Source organism: Lonchura striata, chromosome 33 (genome assembly GCF_046129695.1).
Source record: "Lonchura striata isolate bLonStr1 chromosome 33, bLonStr1.mat, whole genome shotgun sequence".
NCBI classification, from domain to species: domain Eukaryota; kingdom Metazoa; phylum Chordata; class Aves; order Passeriformes; family Estrildidae; genus Lonchura; species Lonchura striata.
This window is the reverse complement of record NC_134635.1, coordinates 4,200,173-4,212,965: the sequence shown is the minus strand read 5'-3', so window position 1 is coordinate 4,212,965 and position 12,793 is coordinate 4,200,173.

The following is a 12,793-nucleotide window of genomic DNA, read 5'->3' as shown; positions in this document are numbered from 1 at the left end:
AGCAGTCCAGGTTCCTGATGTCAGTTTGTAGGGCTCCCTTGGGTCTATCAGGGCAGCACAAGTTTGAGGTGGGGACAACTTTGGTGTGGGGTCCATCCTTCGATATAAGGATTTTTTGCAGTCAGGGCCCAGCCCAGTGCCAGAGGCCCCTGGACACATCCTTTGGCCATTTTCCCTGGGAAGAAAAACTCAGCAGTCCAGGTTCCTGATGTCAGTTTGTAGGGCTCCCTTGGGTCTATCAGGGCAGCACAAGTTTGAGGTGGGGACAATTTCGGTGTGGGGTGCATCCTTCGATATAAGGATTCTTTGCAGTCACGGCCAGGGGCCCCTGGGCACATCCTTTTTCCATTTTCCCTGGGAAAGAAAACTCAGCAGTCCAGGTTCCTGATGTCAGTTTGTAGGGTTCCCTTGGGTCTATCAGGGCAGCACAAGTTTGAGGTGGGGACAACTTCGGTGTGGGGTCCATCCTTCGATATAAGGATTCTTTGCAGTGAGGTCCCAGCCCAGGTTCAGGGGCCCCTGGGCACATCCTTTGGCCATTTTCCCTGGGAAAGAAAACTCAGCAGTCCAGGTTCCTGATGTCAGTTTGTAGGGCTCCCTTGGGTGTATCAGGGCAGCACAATTTTGACGTGGGGACAACTTCGGTGTGGGGTGCATCCTTCGATATAAGGATTCTTTGCAGTGAGGTCCCAGCCCAGGGCCGGGGGCCCCTGGGCACATCCTTTTTCCATTTTCCCTGGGAAAGAAAACTCAGCAGTCCAGGTTCCTGATGTCAGTTTGTAGGGCTCCCTTGGGTCTATCAGGGCAGCACAAGTTTGAGGTGGGGACAACTTCGGTGTGGGGTCCATCCTTCGATATAAGGATTCTTTGCAGTCAGGGCCAGGGGCCCCTGGGCACATGCTTTTTCCATTTCCCCCGGAAAAGGAAACTCAGCAGTCCAGGTTCCTGATGTCAGTTTGTAGGGCTGCCTTGGGTCTATCAGGGCAGCAGAAGTTTGAGGTGGGGACAACTTTGGTGTGGGGTCCATCCTTCGATATAAGGATTTTTTGCAGTCAGGGCCAGGGGCCCCTGCGCACATCCTTTTTCCATTTTCCCTGGGAAAGAAAACTCAGCAGTCCAGGTTCCTGATGTCAGTTTGTAGGGCTCCCTTGGGTCTATCAGGGCAGCACAAGTTTGAGGTGGGGACAACTTCGGTGTGGGGTCCATCCTTCGATATAAGGATTCTTTGCAGTGAGGTCCCAGCCCAGGGCCGGGGGCCCCTGGGCACATCCTTTTTCCATTTTCCCTGGGAAAGAAAACTCAGCAGTCCAGGTTCCTGATGTCAGTTTGTAGGGCTCCCTTGGGTCTATCAGGGCAGCACAAGTTTGAGGTGGGGACAACTTTGGTGTGGGGTCCATCCTTCGATATAAGGATATTTTGCTGTCAGGGCCAGGGGCCCCTGGGCACATCCTTTGGCAGTTTTCCCTGGGAAAGAAAACTCAGCAGTCCAGGTTCCTGATGTCAGTTTGTAGGGCTCCCTTGGGTCTATCAGGGCAGCACAAGTTTGAGGTGGGGACAATTTCGGTGTGGGGTGCATCCTTCGATATAAGGATTTTTTGCAGTCAGGGCCAGGGGCCCCTGGGCACATCCTTTTTCCATTTTCCCTGGGAAAGAAAACTCAGCAGTCCAGGTTCCTGATGTCAGTTTGTAGGGCTCCCTTGGGTCTATCAGGGCAGCACAAGTTTGAGGTGGGGACAACTTTGGTGTGGGGTCCATCCTTCGATATAAGGATTTTTTGCAGTCAGGGCCAGGGGCCCCTGGGCACATCCTTTGGCAGTTTTCCCTGGGAAAGAAAACTCAGCAGTCCAGGTTCCTGATGTCAGTTTGTAGGGCTCCCTTGGGTCTATCAGGGCAGCACAAGTTTGAGGTGGGGACAACTTCGGTGTGGGGTTCATCCTTCGATATAGGATTTTTTGCAGTCAGGGCCAGGGGCCCCTGGGCACATCCTTTTTCCATTTTCCCTGGGAAAGAAAACTCAGCAGTCCAGGATCCTGATGTCAGTTTGTAGGGCTCCCTTGGTTCTATCAGGGCAGCATAAGTTTGAGGTGGGGACAACTTCGGTGTGGGGTCCATCCTTCGATATATGGATTCTTTGCAGTGAGGTCCCAGCCCAGGGCCAGGGGCCCCTGGGCAAATCCTTTTTCCATTTTCCCTGGGAAAGAAAACTCAGCAGTCCAGGTTCCTGATGTCAGTTGGTAGGGCTCCCTTGGGTCTATCAGGGCAGCACAAGTTTGAGGTGGGGACAACTTTGGTGTGGGGTCCATCCTTCGATATAAGGATTCTTTGCAGTGATGTCCCAGCCCAGGGGCAGGGGCCCCTGGGCACATCCTTTTTCCATTTCCCCCGGAAAAGGAAACTCAGCAGTCCAGGTTCCTGATGTCAGTTTGTAGGGCTCCCTTGGGTCTATCAGGGCAGCACAAGTTTGAGGTGGGGACAACTTTGGTGTGGGGTCCATCCTTCGATATAAGGATTTTTTGCAGTCAGGGCCAGGGGCCCCTGGGCACATCCTTTTTCCATTTTCCCTGGGAAAGAAAACTCAGCAGTCCAGGTTCCTGATGTCAGTTTGTAGGGCTCCCTTGGGTCTATCAGGGCAGCACAAGTTTGAGGTGGGGACAACTTCGGTGTGGGGTCCATCCTTCGATATAAGGATTCTTTGCAGTGAGGTCCCAGCCCAGGGCCAGGGGCCTCTGGGCACATCCTTTTTCCATTTTCCCTGGGAAAGAAAACTCAGCAGTCCAGGTTCCTGATGTCAGTTTGTTGGGCTCCCTTGGGTCTATCAGGGCAGCACAAGTTTCAGGTGGGGACAACTTCGGTGTGGGCTCCATCCTTCGATATAAGGATTTTTTGCAGTCAGGGCCAGGGGCCCCTGGACACATCCTTTTTCCATTTTCCCTGGGAAAGAAAACTCAGCAGTCCAGGTTCCTGATGTCAGTTTGTAGGGCTCCCTTGGGTCTATCAGGGCAGCACAAGTTTGAGGTGGGGACAACTTCGGTGTGGGGTGCATCCTTCGATATAAGGATTTTTTGCAGTCAGGGCCTGGGGACCCCGGGTACAACCTTTAGCCATTTTCCCTGGGAAAGAAAACTCAGCAGTCCAGGTTCCTGATGTCAGTTGGTAGGGCTCCCTTGGGTCTATCAGGGCAGCACAAGTTTGAGGTGGGGACAACTTCGGTGTGGGGTCCATCCTTCGATATAAGGATTCTTTGCAGTCAGGGCCAGGGGCCCCTGGGCACATCCTTTTTCCATTTTCCCTGGGAAAGAAAACTCAGCAGTCCAGGTTCCTGATGTCAGTTTGTAGGGCTCCCTTGGGTCTATCAGGGCAGCACAAGTTTGAGGTGGGGACAACTTCGGTGTGGGGTCCATCCTTCGATATAAGGATTCTTTGCAGTCAGGCCCAGCCCAGGGCCGGGGGCCCCTGGGCACATCCTTTTTCCATTTTCCCTGGGAAAGAAAACTCAGCAGTCCAGGTTCCTGATGTCAGTTTGTAGGGCTCCCTTGGGTCTATCAGGGCAGCACAAGTTTGAGGTGGGGACAACTTTGGTGTGGGGTCCATCCTTCGATATAAGGATTTTTTGCAGTCAGGGCCAGGGGCCTCTGGGCACAAACTTTTTCCATTTTCCCTGGGAAAGAAAACTCAGCAGTCCAGGTTCCTGATGTCAGTTTGTAGGGTTCCCTTGGGTCTATCAGGGCAGCACAAGTTTGAGGTGGGGACAACTTCGGTGTGGGGTCCATCCTTCGATATAAGGATTCTTTGCAGTGAGGTCCCAGCCCAGGTTCAGGGGCCCCTGGGCACATCCTTTGGCCATTTTCCCTGGGAAAGAAAACTCAGCAGTCCAGGTTCCTGATGTCAGTTTGTAGGGCTCCCTTGGGTCTATCAGGGCAGCACAAGTTTGAGGTGGGGACAACTTCGGTGTGGGGTCCATCCTTCGATATAGGATTTTTTGCAGTCAGGGCCAGGGGCCCCTGGGCACATCCTTTTTCCATTTTCCCTGGGAAAGAAAACTCAGCAGTCCAGGATCCTGATGTCAGTTTGTAGGGCTCCCTTGGGTCTATCAGGGCATTTTAATTTTGAGGTGGGGACAACTTCGGTGTGGGGTCCATCCTTCGATATAAGGATTCTTTGCAGTGAGGTCCCAGCCCAGGGCCAGGGGCCCCTGGGCAAATCCTTTTTCCATTTTCCCTGGGAAAGAAAACTCAGCAGTCCAGGTTCCTGATGTCAGTTTGTAGGGCTCCCTTGGGTGTATCAGGGCAGCACAAGTTTGAGGTGGGGACAACTTCGGTGTGGGGTCCATCCTTCGATATAAGGATATTTTGCAGTCAGGGCCAGGGGCCCCTGGGCACATCCTTTTTCCATTTTCCCTGGGAAAGAAAACTCAGCAGTCCAGGTTCCTGATGTCAGTTTGTAGGGCTCCCTTGGGTCTATCAGGGCAGCACAAGTTTGAGGTGGGGACAACTTTGGTGTGGGGTCCATCCTTCGATATAAGGATTCTTTGCAGTGATGTCCCAGCCCAGGGGCAGGGGCCCCTGGGCACATCCTTTTTCCATTTCCCCCGGAAAAGGAAACTCAGCAGTCCAGGTTCCTGATGTCAGTTTGTAGGGCTGCCTTGGGTCTATCAGGGCAGCAGAAGTTTGAGGTGGGGACAACTTTGGTGTGGGGTCCATCCTTCGATATAAGGATTTTTTGCAGTCAGGGCCAGGGGCCCCTGGGCACATCCTTTTTCCATTTTCCCTGGGAAAGAAAACTCAGCAGTCCAGGTTCCTGATGTCAGTTTGTAGGGCTCCCTTGGGTCTATCAGGGCAGCACAAGTTTGAGGTGGGGACAACTTCGGTGTGGGGTCCATCCTTCGATATAAGGATTCTTTGCAGTGAGGTCCCAGCCCAGGTTCAGGGGCCCCTGGGCACATCCTTTGGCCATTTTCCCTGGGAAAGAAAACTCAGCAGTCCAGGTTCCTGATGTCAGTTTGTAGGGCTCCCTTGGGTCTATCAGGGCAGCACAAGTTTGAGGTGGGGACAACTTCGGTGTGGGGTCCATCCTTCGATATAGGATTTTTTGCAGTCAGGGCCAGGGGCCCCTGGGCACATCCTTTTTCCATTTTCCCTGGGAAAGAAAACTCAGCAGTCCAGGATCCTGATGTCAGTTTGTAGGGCTCCCTTGGGTCTATCAGGGCAGTATAAGTTTGAGGTGGGGACAACTTCGGTGTGGGGTCCATCCTTCGATATAAGGATTCTTTGCAGTGAGGTCCCAGTCCAGGGCCAGGGGCCCCTGGGCAAATCCTTTTTCCATTTTCCCTGGGAAAGAAAACTCAGCAGTCCAGGTTCCTGATGTCAGTTTGTAGGGCTCCCTTGGGTGTATCAGGGCAGCACAAGTTTGAGGTGGGGACAACTTCGGTGTGGGGTCCATCCTTCGATATAAGGATATTTTGCAGTCAGGGCCAGGGGCCCCTGGGCACATCCTTTTTCCATTTTCCCTGGGAAAGAAAACTCAGCAGTCCAGGTTCCTGATGTCAGTTTGTAGGGCTCCCTTGGGTCTATCAGGGCAGCACAAGTTTGAGGTGGGGACAACTTTGGTGTGGGGTCCATCCTTCGATATAAGGATTCTTTGCAGTGATGTCCCAGCCCAGGGGCAGGGGCCCCTGGGCACATCCTTTTTCCATTTCCCCCGGAAAAGGAAACTCAGCAGTCCAGGTTCCTGATGTCAGTTTGTAGGGTTGCCTTGGGTCTATCAGGGCAGCAGAAGTTTGAGGTGGGGACAACTTTGGTGTGGGGTCCATCCTTCGATATAAGGATTTTTTGCAGTCAGGGCCAGGGGCCCCTGGGCACATCCTTTTTCCATTTTCCCTGGGAAAGAAAACTCAGCAGTCCAGGTTCCTGATGTCAGTTTGTAGGGCTCCCTTGGGTCTATCAGGGCAGCACAAGTTTGAGGTGGGGACAACTTCGGTGTGGGGTGCATCCTTCGATATAAGGATTTTTTGCAGTCAGGGCCTGGGGACCCCGGGTACAACCTTTAGCCATTTTCCCTGGGAAAGAATACTCAGCAGTCCAGGTTCCTGATGTCAGTTGGTAGGGCTCCCTTGGGTCTATCAGGGCAGCACAAGTTTGAGGTGGGGACAACTTCGGTGTGGGGTCCATCCTTCGATATAAGGATTCTTTGCAGTCAGGGCCAGGGGCCCCTGGGCACATCCTTTTTCCATTTTCCCTGGGAAAGAAAACTCAGCAGTCCAGGTTCCTGATGTCAGTTTGTAGGGCTCCCTTGGGTCTATCAGGGCAGCACAAGTTTGAGGTGGGGACAACTTCGGTGTGGGGTCCATCCTTCAATATAAGGATTCTTTGCAGTGAGGTCCCAGCCCAGGGCCAGGGGCCCCTGGGCACATCCTTTTTCCATTTTCCCTGGGAAAGAAAACTCAGCAGTCCAGGTTCCTGATGTCAGTTTGTAGGGCTCCCTTGGGTCTATCAGGGCAGCACAAGTTTGAGGTGGGGACAACTTCGGTGTGGGGTCCATCCTTCGATATAAGGATTCTTTGCAGTCAGTCCCAGCCCAGGGCCGGGGGCCCCTGGGCACATCCTTTTTCCATTTTCCCTGGGAAAGAAAACTCAGCAGTCCAGGTTCCTGATGTCAGTTTGTAGGGCTCCCTTGGGTCTATCAGGGCAGCACAAGTTTGAGGTGGGGACAACGTCGGTGTGGGGTCCATCCTTCGATATAAGGATTCTTTGCAGTGAGGTCCCAGCCCAGGGCCAGGGGCCCCTGGGCACATCCTTTTTCCATTTTCCCTGGGAAAGAAAACTCAGCAGTCCAGGTTCCTGATGTCAGTTTGTAGGGCTCCCTTGGGTCTATCAGGGCAGCACAAGTTTGAGGTGGGGACAACGTCGGTGTGGGGTCCATCCTTCGATATAAGGATTCTTTGCAGTGAGGTCCCAGCCCAGGGCCAGGGGCCCCTGGGCACATCCTTTTTCCATTTTCCCTGGGAAAGAAAACTCAGCAGTCCAGGTTCCTGATGTCAGTTTGTAGGGTTCCCTTGGGTCTATCAGGGCAGCACAAGTTTGAGGTGGGGACAACTTCGGTGTGGGGTCCATCCTTCGATATAAGGATTCTTTGCAGTCAGGGCCAGGGGCCCCTGGGCACATCCTTTGGCAGTTTTACCTGGGAAAGAAAACTCAGCAGTCCAGGTTCCTGATGTCAGTATGTAGGGCTCCCTTGGGTCTATCAGGGCAGTACAAGTTTGAGGTGGGGACAACGTCGGTGTGGGGTCCATCCTTCGATATATGGATTCTTTGCAGTGAGGTCCCAGCCCAGGGCCAGGGGCCCCTGGGCACATCCTTTTTCCATTTTCCCTGGGAAAGAAAACTCAGCAGTCCAGGTTCCTGATGTCAGTTTGTAGGGCTCCCTTGGGTCTCTCAGGGCAGCACAAGTTTGAGGTGGGGACAACTTCGGTGTGGGGTCCATCCTTCGATATAAGGATATTTTGCTGTCAGGGCCAGGGGCCCCTGGGCACATCCTTTTTCCATTTTCCCTGGGAAAGAAAACTCAGCAGTCCAGGTTCCTGATGTCAGTTTGTAGGGCTCCCTTGGTTCTATCAGGGCAGCACAAGTTTGAGGTGGGGACAACTTTGATGTGGGGTCCATCCTTCGATATAAGGATTTTTTGCAGTCAGGGCCCAGCCCCGTGCCAGAGGCCCCTGGACACATCCTTTGGCCATTTCCCCTGGATAAGAAAACTCAGCAGTCCAGGTTCCTGATGTCAGTTTGTAGGGCTCCCTTGGGTCTCTCAGGGCAGCACAATTTTGACGTGGGGACAACTTCGGTGTGGGGTGCATCCTTCGATATATGGATTCTTTGCAGTCAGGCCCAGCCCAGGGCCGGGGGCCCCTGGGCACATCCTTTTTCCATTTTCCCTGGGAAAGAAAACTCAGCAGTCCAGGTTCCTGATGTCAGTTTGTAGGGCTCCCTTGGGTCTATCAGGGCAGTACAAGTTTGAGGTGGGGACAACTTCGGTGTGGGGTCCATCCTTCGATATAAGGATTCTTTGCAGTCACGGCCAGGGGCCCCTGGGCACAAACTTTTTCCATTTTCCCTGGGAAAGAAAACTCAGCAGTCCAGGTTCCTGATGTCAGTTTGTAGGGCTCCCTTGGGTCTATCAGGGCAGTACAAGTTTGAGGTGGGGACAACTTCGGTGTGGGGTCCATCCTTCGATATATGGATTCTTTGCAGTGAGGTCCCAGCCCAGGGTCAGGGGCCCCTGGGCACATCCTTTTTCCATTTTCCCTGGGAAAGAAAACTCAGCAGTCCAGGTTCCTGATGTCAGTTTGTAGGGCTCCCTTGGGTCTATCAGGGCAGCACAAGTTTGAGGTGGGGACAACTTCGGTGTGGGGTCCATCCTTCGATATAAGGATATTTTGCTGTCAGGGCCAGGGGCCCCTGGGTACAACCTTTTTCCATTTTCCCTGGGAAAGAAAACTCAGCAGTCCAGGTTCCTGATGTCAGTTTGTAGGGCTCCCTTGGGTCTCTCAGGGCAGCACAAGTTTGAGGTGGGGACAACTTTGGTGTGGGGTCCATCCTTCGATATAAGGATTTTTTGCAGTCAGGGCCAGGGGCCCCTGGGCACATCCTGTTTCCATTTTTCCTGGGAAAGAAAACTCAGCAGTCCAGGTTCCTGATGTCTGTTTGTAGGGCTCCCTTGGGTCTATCAGGGCAGCACAAGTTTGAGGTGGGGACAACTTCGGTGTGGGGTCCATCCTTCGATATAAGGATTTTTTGCAGTCAGGGCCAGGGGCCCCTTGGGCACATCCTTTTTCCATTTTCCCTGGGAAAGAAAACTCAGCAGTCCAGGTTCCTGATGTCAGTTTGTAGGGCTCCCTTGGGTCTATCAGGGCAGCACAAGTTTGAGGTGGGGACAACTTTGGTGTGGGGTCCATCCTTCGATATAAGGATATTTTGCTGTCAGGGCCAGGGGCCCCTGGGCACATCCTTTGGCAGTTTTCCCTGGGAAAGAAAACTCAGCAGTCCAGGTTCCTGATGTCAGTTTGTAGGGCTCCCTTGGGTCTATCAGGGCAGCACAAGTTTGAGGTGGGGACAACTTCGGTGTGGGGTGCATCCTTCGATATAAGGATTCTTTGCAGTCAGGGCCAGGGGCCCCTGGGCACATCCTTTTTCCATTTTCCCTGGGAAAGAAAACTCAGCAGTCCAGGTTCCTGATGTCAGTTTGTAGGGCTCCCTTGGGTCTCTCACGGCAGCACAATTTTGACATGGGGACAACTTCGGTGTGGGGTGCATCCTTCGATATAAGGATTCTTTGCAGTCAGGCCCAGCCCAGGGCCGGGGGCCCCTGGGCACATCCTTTTTCCATTTTCCCTGGGAAAGAAAACTCAGCAGTCCAGGTTCCTGATGTCAGTTTGTAGGGCTCCCTTGGGTCTATCAGGGCAGCACAAGTTTGAGGTGGGGACAACTTTGGTGTGGGGTCCATACTTCGATATATGGATTCTTTGCAGTCAGGGCCAGGGGCCCCTGGGCACATCCTTTTTCCATTTTCCCTGGGAAAGAAAACTCAGCAGTCCAGGTTCCTGATGTCAGTTTGTAGGGCTCCCTTGGGTCTATCAGGGCAGCACAAGTTTGAGGTGGGGACAACTTTGGTGTGGGGTCCATCCTTCGATATAAGGATTTTTTGCAGTCAGGGCCAGGGGCCCCTGGGCACATCCTTTGGCAGTTTTCCCTGGGAAAGAAAACTCAGCAGTCCAGGATCCTGATGTCAGTTTGTAGGGCTCCCTTGGGTCTATCAGGGCAGCACAAGTTTGAGGTGGGGACAACTTTGGTGTGGGGTCCATCCTTCGATATAAGGATTTTTTGCAGTCAGGGCCAGGGGCCTCTGGGCACAAACTTTTTCCATTTTCCCTGGGAAAGAAAACTCAGCAGTCCAGGTTCCTGATGTCAGTTTGTAGGGTTCCCTTGGGTCTATCAGGGCATCACAATTTTGAGGTGGGGACAACTTTGGTGTGGGCTCCATCCTTCGATATAAGGATTCTTTGCAGTCAGGGCCAGGGGCCCCTGGGCACATCCTTTTTCCATTTTCCCTGGGAAAGAAAACTCAGCAGTCCAGGTTCCTGATGTCAGTTTGTAGGGCTCCCTTGGGTCTATCAGGGCAGCACAAGTTTGAGGTGGGGACAACTTCGGTGTGGGGTCCATCCTTCGATATAAGGATTCTTTGCAGTCAGGGCCAGGGGCCCCTGGGCACATCCTTTTTCCATTTTCCCTGGGAAAGAAAACTCAGCAGTCCAGGTTCCTGATGTCAGTTTGTAGGGCTCCCTTGGGTCTATCAGGGCAGCACAAGTTTGAGGTGGGGACAACTTCGGTGTGGGGTCCATCCTTCGATATAAGGAATCTTTGCAGTGAGGTCCCAGCCCAGGGCCGGGGGCCCCTGGGCACATCCTTTTTCCATTTTCCCTGGGAAAGAAAACTCAGCAGTCCAGGTTCCTGATGTCAGTTTGTAGGGCTCCCTTGGGTCTATCAGGGCAGCACAAGTTTGAGGTGTGGACAACTTCGGTGTGGGGTCCATCCTTCGATATAAGGATTCTTTGCAGTCAGGGCCAGGGGCCCCTGGGCACATCCTTTTTCCATTTTCCCTGGGAAAGAAAACTCAGCAGTCCAGGTTCCTGATGTCAGTTTGTAGGGCTCCCTTGGGTCTATCAGGGCAGCACAAGTTTGAGGTGTGGACAACTTCGGTGTGGGGTCCATCCTTCGATATAAGGATTCTTTGCAGTCAGGGCCAGGGGCCCCTGGGCACATCCTTTTTCCATTTTCCCTGGGAAAGAAAACTCAGCAGTCCAGGTTCCTGATGTCAGTTTGTAGGGCTCCCTTGGGTCTATCAGGGCAGCACAAGTTTGAGGTGGGGACAACTTTGGTGTGGGGTCCATCCTTCGATATAAGGATTCTTTGCAGTGAGGTCCCAGCCCAGGGCCAGGGGCCCCCGGGCACATCCTTTGGCGGTTTTCCCTGGGAAAGAAAACTCAGCAGTCCAGGTTCCTGATGTCAGTTTGTAGGGCTCCCTTGGGTCTATCAGGGCAGCACAAGTTTGAGGTGGGGACAACTTTGGTGTGGGGTCCATCCTTCGATATAAGGATTTTTTGCGGTCAGGGCCCAGCCCTGTGCCAGGGGCCCCTGGGCACATCCTTTGGCCATTTTCCCTGGGAAAGAAAACTCAGCAGTCCAGGTTCCTGATGTCAGTTTGTAGGGCTCCCTTGGGTCTATCAGGGCAGCACAATTTTGAGGTGGGGACAACTTCGGTGTGGGGTCCATCCTTCGATATAAGGATTTTTTGCAGTCAGGGCCAGGGGCCCCTGGGCACAGTCTTTTTACATTTTCCCTGGGAAAGAAAACTCAGCAGTCCAGGTTCCTGATGTCAGTTTGTAGGGTTCCCTTGGGTCTCTCAGGGCAGCACAAGTTTGAGGTGGGGACAACTTTGGTGTGGGGTCCATCCTTCGATATAAGGATTTTTTGCAGTCAGGGCCAGGGGCCCCTGGGCACATCCTTTTTCCATTTTCCCTGGGAAAGAAAACTCAGCAGTCCAGGTTCCTGATGTCAGTTTGTAGGGCTCCCTTGGGTCTATCAGGGCAGCACAAGTTTGAGGTGGGGAAAATTTCGGTGTGGGGTGCATCCTTCGATATAAGGATTTTTTGCAGTCAGGGCCAGGGACGCCTGGGCACATCCTTTTTCCATTTTCCCTGGGAAAGAAAACTCAACAGTCCAGGTTCCTGATGTCAGTTTGTAGGGCTCCCTTGGGTCTATCAGGGCAGCACAAGTTTGAGGTGGGGACAACTTCGGTGTGGGGTCCATCCTTCGATATAAGGATTTTTTGCAGTCAGGGCCAGGGGCCCCTGGGCACATCCTTTTTCCATTTTCCCTGGGAAAGAAAACTCAGCAGTCCAGGTTCCTGATGTCAGTTTGTAGGGCTCCCTTGGGTCTATCAGGGCAGCACAAGTTTGAGGTGGGGACAACTTCGGTGTGGGGTCCATCCTTCGATATAAGGATTCTTTGCAGTCAGGCCCAGCCCAGGGCCGGGGGCCCCTGGGCACACCCTTTGGCCATTTTCCCTGGGAAAGAAAACTCAGCAGTCCAGGTTCCTGATGTCAGTTGGTAGGGCTCCCTTGGGTCTATCAGGGCATCACAAGTTTGAGGTGGGGACAACTTCGGTGTGGGGTCCATCCTTCGATATAAGGATTCTTTGCAGTCAGGGCCAGGGGACCCTGGGCACATCCTTTTTCCATTTTCCCTGGGAAAGAAAACTCAGCAGTCCAGGTTCCTGATGTCAGTTTGTAGGGCTCCCTTGGGTCTATCAGGGCAGCACAAGTTTGAGGTGCGGACAATTTCGGTGTGGGGTGCATCCTTCGATATAAGGATTCTTTGCAGTCAGGGCTAGGGGCCCCTGGGCACATCCTTTTTCCATTTTCCCTGGGAAAGAAAACTCATCAGTCCAGGTTCCTGATGTCAGTTTGTAGGGCTCCCTTGGGTCTCTCAGGGCAGCACAAGTTTGAGGTGGGGACAACTTCGGTGTGGGGTCCATCCTTCGATATAAGGATTCTTTGCAGTCAGGCCCAGCCCAGGGCCGGGGGCCCCTGGGCACATCCTTTTTCCATTTTCCCTGGGAAAGAAAACTCAGCAGTCCAGGTTCCTGATGTCAGTTTGTAGGGCTCCCTTGGGTCTATCAGTGCAGCACAAGTTTGAGGTGGGGACAACTTTGGTGTGGGGTCCATCCTTCGATATATGGATTT